Source organism: Microtus ochrogaster, assembly GCF_000317375.1.
Source record: "Microtus ochrogaster isolate Prairie Vole_2 chromosome 14 unlocalized genomic scaffold, MicOch1.0 chr14_random_2, whole genome shotgun sequence".
Lineage (NCBI taxonomy): Eukaryota > Metazoa > Chordata > Mammalia > Rodentia > Cricetidae > Microtus > Microtus ochrogaster.
The window spans coordinates 8,350,603-8,356,602 of record NW_004949097.1 but is presented as its reverse complement, the minus strand read 5'-3'; the positions used below and the strand labels follow the sequence as shown (position 1 = coordinate 8,356,602).

The window sequence follows — 6,000 nt, the reverse complement described above, 5'->3', positions numbered from 1 at the left end:
AGCTCTTTGCCATGGTTCATTGTCTTCCCATAACTTTTTATTTAATCAGTAGTGAAAGGCACTATAATTTCTGTTGGGTCTATACCTGCTAGTTGACAAAGTCTCAGTTTACCTTTTATAATTAATTCAGAGACATTTTCTACATAAGTTTTCAATTTTTTACATTTGTGGTAAAAAGATCCATTCTAAAATAGTATCTTCCTTCTGCATTAAAATTCCCATAGGAGAAATTCTGGAAGGCAATATTACTAAAATACAACTAAGATTTGGATCCACCCTATCTACATGTGCCTCCTGTAATTTTTCCTCAACCATTTTCAGTTCTTTTTCTGCTTCAGCTGTTAACTCTCTGGGACTATTCAAATCTTTGTCGCCATCTAAGGTTTTGTTTAATGAATTATTAGATCAGGTGTTATCCCAACAGCCTGTCATAGACTGGAAATGTTTCCTAATAGTCTTTGAAAGTCATTAAGAGTTTGTAACCAGACTCTCCTAATTTGTGCCTTTTGTGTCCTAATTTTTTGTAAACCTATTCTGTAACCTAGATAATTAACAGAATCTCCTCTTTGAATCTTCTCAGGAGCAATTTGTAATCCTCATTTAGGCAAAATTATCTTTACTTCCTCATTCTTTCTAAATTATCTGTTTAAGTTGGACAGCAAAATGTCATCCATTTAGTGGTATATTGTAGATTTAGGAAATTGCTTATGTATTATTTCCAATGGCTGACTTACAACGTATTGACGCAGGCTGGGGCTATTCTCTGTGGGGTAGGAAAGTCCACTGGTATCTCCTAATAGGCTGGAAGTTATTATAAGTAGGCACTGTGAAGGCAAATTTTTCTCTATCCTTTTCTTGTAATGGTATGGAGAAGAAGCAATCCTTCCAGTCAATAAGTATGAGAGGCCATTGTTTGGGTAACAGAGAAGGCAGAGGAAGTCCAGACTGTAGAGGGCCCATAGGTTGAATTACATTGTTGACAGCTCTTAGATCTGTCACCATTCTCCATTTCCCAGATTTCTTTTTTTACAACAAACACAGGAGAATTCTAAGGGCTAGTTGACTCTTCAGTATGCCGAGCATCTAATTGCTCCTGTACTAATTGTTCTAAAACCTGCAATTTGTCTTCAGCTAAAGGCCACTGTTTAACCCATATTGGCTTCTCAGTTAGCCATTTGAAAGATAGGGTTGTTGGTACCTCTAAAGGTTTGTTAGTTGCTTTATGTTCTTGTACAGCCTGAATGGCTGATGACCTTTGTGCATAGTACTTTATTACATTCTTCCCAGAATTATGAGTTCCTGAGACTGCAGGAATGTTAATCTGGGTAATCCAATGTTGTAGCAGGTCACAGCCCTGTAAATTTATTGCAATATCAGCTATATATGGCCTTAGCTTTCCTCTTTGACCTTCTGGCCCAATACAGTCAACCCATCTCGTGCTTTGTTTAACTAAAAATATGGTTCCAATTCCTAGTAATTGAACATCTGTCTCTTGAAAAGGCCAATTTGGATGCCAAAATTCTAGAGTAATGATACTCACATCTGCTCCTGTGTCTATCAAGCCAACAATCACAATTTATATGTACTCTCAGCTTTGGTCTCTGATCATTTATAGGGGTTTGCCAAAATATATGCTTCTTATTACCTAATTGACTTTCTGACTTATCCTCCAAATTTTCATCATTTAGAACCTTATGATCTTGTACAGAAGCATCTAGAGTTTTTAATTTTCCTGATGCAACATGTCCTCCATGGTTACCGGGAATGAATGGGCCACTTTTGGCTTGGGGGCCTGTGAGAGGCCCCTCAGGGAGTTTCCCAATGATATCGGGTTGCCTTGTCTGTCAGTTGCTGATCTGCATTCATTTGTCCAATGTTGTCCTTTCCCACACCTCCTACATATACCTGAAGGCTGAGGTTTCCTATTCCTGCCATTCCCAGATGAAATGCTATTGCTAGAAATACCTTGCCTGCAATCCCTTTTTAGATGTACAAATTTACCAAAATTAAAACATTTGGCAGGTTAATGTCCCCTCATCGTTTTGGAAATCACTTCTCCTACCCAACATTTGTCATCCTAATTAAAGGTCTGAAAATTCCTGGTATGCTGGATCTATTCATCCATAGGTGCTGATCTAGACCTTACAGGCCCAATTATCTTTTTGCAGTCTAAGTTTGCATTTTCAAAAGCCAGTGATTCAAGAATTAGTCGTCTAGCTTCTGGGTCTCTTACTCCTGTGTTCAGAGCCTTAATTAATCTTTGCAAAAAGTTAGTATAGGGTTCTCCCTGTCTCTGCCTAAACCTAGTATATGATTAGATGCTGAAAAGGCATTTAAGAAAATTCAACACCCCTTTATGATAAAGGTCTTAGAGAAATTAGGAGTAAAGGTTCATACCTAAATATAATAAAATACAGCAAGACAACAGCTAACATCAAATTTAATGGAGAGAAACTCAAAGCCATTCCACTAAAATCAGGAACAAGACAAAGCTGTCCACTCTCTCCATACCTCTTCAATGTAGTGCTTGAATGATGGAGGAAGGTCATTGGTAAATTAAATAAAGAAACTGCTTGCCCTGATAGGTTAGAACATAGGTGGGTGGAGTAAACAGAACAGAATGCTGGGAGAAAGAGAAAGTGAGCTCAGAGACGACATGCTCCCCTCTCCCAGGCAGACTCGATAGCTCTGCTCTCTGAGGCAGACATGCTGAATCTTTCCTGGTAAACGCACTTGTGGTGCTACATAGACTATTAGAAATGGGTTAAGAGGCTGAAACCAATGGGCCAGGCAGTGTTTAAAAGAATACAGTTTGTGTGTTGTTATTTCGGGACATAAGCTAGCAGGCTGCCGGGGTGCTGGGGACACATTCCCACCGCTCCTACTACTACAAACAGCAAGTGCTTTTAACCAACAAATCATGTCTCAGCCCCATGATGTTCTCTGTAAATGGTCAAGAATCCCCCTCTTGCCAAGAAAAAGCCAAGACACTGGTTCTTATCCATAAACTACAAATAATCACCTAAACGCAATGTCTGATATTGGGTTTGTGGTGTGTGAATCCCTTCTGCATATGTGTTGCTTTTATTGGTTAATGAATAAAGAATCTGGCTTGGCCTATGATAGGGCAGAGTACAACTAGGTGGGGAAACCTAAACTGAATACTGAGAGAAAAAAGGCAGAGTTGTGAGAAGCCATGGAGCCATCAGAGGAGAAAGACACAAGCTGCTAACTCGAACCTTGTTGGTACGTCACAAGCCTCATGGTAAAATATGAAATGATGGAAATGGGTTAATTTAAAATATATGAGTGAGCCAGAAATATGCTTAAGCTATTGACCAAACAGTATTGAAAATAATATAGTTTCTGTGTGATTATTTCAAGTCAGGGCAGTCTGGAAATGAACAAGTAGCCTCCAACAATAGCCTATTAAGGAGGCTTTTCAATGGTTCAGTGGGTAAACAGTTAGTTGTTGCCTTGGACCTATAGCTGAATCACATTCCCAAAACCCATGTGGTGGAAGGGGAGTACTGACTCTTGTGAGATTTCTTCTGACATATGCACAAATTCAACACACACACACACACACACACACACACACACATATTCACATACAAAATAAATAAGTGTGAAGAATTTTTTCAAAAAGTATAAAAAAGTATTTTTAGTATAATGGGTATAAATGACATGTAAAAAGTTTATCGTGTTTTTGCTATTAAATTAATGTTAAATCTAAGATTTTAATAATCAAAATAAAAAATTATGAAACAACACTGGTGTCTAAAACAGTTTACATAGAGCTCTTTATATAAATTCTGTGTTCACAAAGTTATCTGTGCCAAGTTGTCTTATGTAAACAGGCATAAAGGCAAGCATTCTGCTAGATAGTGAATACATGCACCTTCTAAAAGAACAGGAATTTTAGTTTTTTAAATGTATGTTGGAGAGCTCTAGTAGGCCTCTGCATGCAAGGACTACTACAGTATTGGTACTTCAGTGGTATAAAAGGAGATTGTAATTGGACCAATGCTGTCAATTTCTTTTGTCCTGTAAACCCTTCTTAAACCAAGCCATTTCAAAAGAGCTAGATGCACTAAGTTCACTAATTAATTTTTACTTTCAACTTTGTTTCTTAAAGGTAATTCAGTTAGGGGCGTGTGGGTTATTGTTTTGTGGTATCTTTCAAAGGAACTGACAATTTGGATTTTGGACTTCAAATATGTGCTCTTGATGCATTGAGATGAGACTATTGATTCAGATGCCTGGATGTTTTGTAATTAAATACATGGAAAAATGCCAGAATCACAAAATTAATCAGTGGTCCTCACATACACATCATACCTTCATGAGATACAATGTATTTATCATATGAACTCAGATGTATTAGAGTTTACTTATTATGTTGACAGCAGAGAATATCATTACCAGAGATACCTGAGTATAAATGCCTCCCAAATTAGTAATGTATTAAAGAATCTCAAAACTGTAGCAATTACAAAATGGAGAGGGACAGAGATATTTGTTCCTGGTGTGATCCACAGTGGAGCTCTGGAGGCTGGGTAAACTTTGGTAATGATGTTCTAGCAAGAGAACATATTTTCCAGAAGAAAAGCAGCTCTGATGATGTGTTTTACAATATAGCACATGAGCTTATGCTGCAAGAAGCTCTAAGATGGGAAGCTGGGGCAACTGCTTAGAGAGCAGTATGCTTGCCATGAAAGTATAAGGATCTGAGTTCAGACCCCCAAACCCAAGTATAGCTAGAAGCATCTGAAATCCTAGCATGCCCACAGAGAGATGGGAGGCAGAGGCAGAAGAAACCTGCAAAGCTCACAGGCCAGTGAACCTCAGAAGGGAGCAGCAAAGAGAAGGATCCCTGTCTCAATCAAGTAAAAGTTGAGGAGCAATGCTTGAGGCTTTTCTTTGACCTCCACATGTGTATCTGTATAAATGGGTATGTGCATTTGCATGCATGCATATTTGTATGCAAACACACACACGTGCATGAACCCCCACATCACACATGCACACACACCACACATATATGCACCCACACATGTACATGTGCACCTCCATGTATACACACAAACACAAAACCAAAGATGAAGAAAAGACATTAGCATAAATGTCACATGAGCATTTCTGATAGAGTTATTACCACTTCTTGGTATTTTGGCATCCCTTGCTCAGCTTCAGTGATTTGACGACCAATGTCCTCTACCCAATGAGCAAGTATTCCTAACAGTAGTTCTCTAGTTCCATTTCAATTTTTTGACTAGAAAAAAAAAAATCCAATGGTTTTTATAGAAACCATATAGAAATTAACACAGGATTTCTTCCTTTTTTTTATTGAAAGAAAAAAAAAAGAAATTCCCGCCTCCTCCCAACCTCCCATTTCCCTCCCCCTCTTCCCACTCTTCTCCTCCTCCCCCCACTCATCTCCCCCTCCCTCTCCAGTCCGAAGAGCAGTCAGGGTTCCCTGCCCTGTGGAAAGTCCAAGGTCCTCCACCCTCCATCCAGGTCTAGGAAGGTCAACATCCAAACTGGTTAGGCTCCCACAAAGCCAGAACATGAAGTAGGATCAAAGCCCAGTGCCATTCTCTTTGGCTTCTCATCAGCCCTCATTGTCTGCCATGATAAAAGAGTCCGGTTTTATCCCATGCTTTTTCAGTCACAGTCCAGCTGCCCTTGGTGAGCTCCCAATAGATCAGCCCTACTGTCTCAGTGGGTGGGTGCACCCCTCGTAATCCTGACTTCCCTGCTCATGTTCTCCCTCCTTCTGCTCCTCATTGGGACCTTGGGAGCTCAGTCCAATGCTCCAGTGTGGGTCTCTGTCTCTATCTCCATCCATCGCCAGGTGAAGGTTCTATGGTGATATGCAAGATATTCATCAGTATGGCTATAGGATAGGGTCATTTCAGGATCCCTATCCTTAGCTGCACAAGGAGCTAACTGGGGACATCCCCCTGGGCACCTGGGAGACCCTCTAGGTTCAAGTCT

General features: G+C 39.7%; 1 protein-coding gene across 1 annotated transcript in view; it reads left to right on the top strand.

The window, feature by feature from the left end:
- The first annotated feature begins 3,127 nt into the window (after positions 1 to 3,127).
- Positions 3,128 to 6,000, top strand: part of LOC101993566 (solute carrier organic anion transporter family member 1A5-like) — a 70,519-nt gene continuing 67,646 nt past the window's right edge. The window contains exon 1 of the mRNA XM_005364560.2: positions 3,128 to 3,246. The gene's annotated coding sequence lies outside the window, so the exon portion shown is untranslated. The remainder of the gene's footprint in view (positions 3,247 to 6,000) is intronic.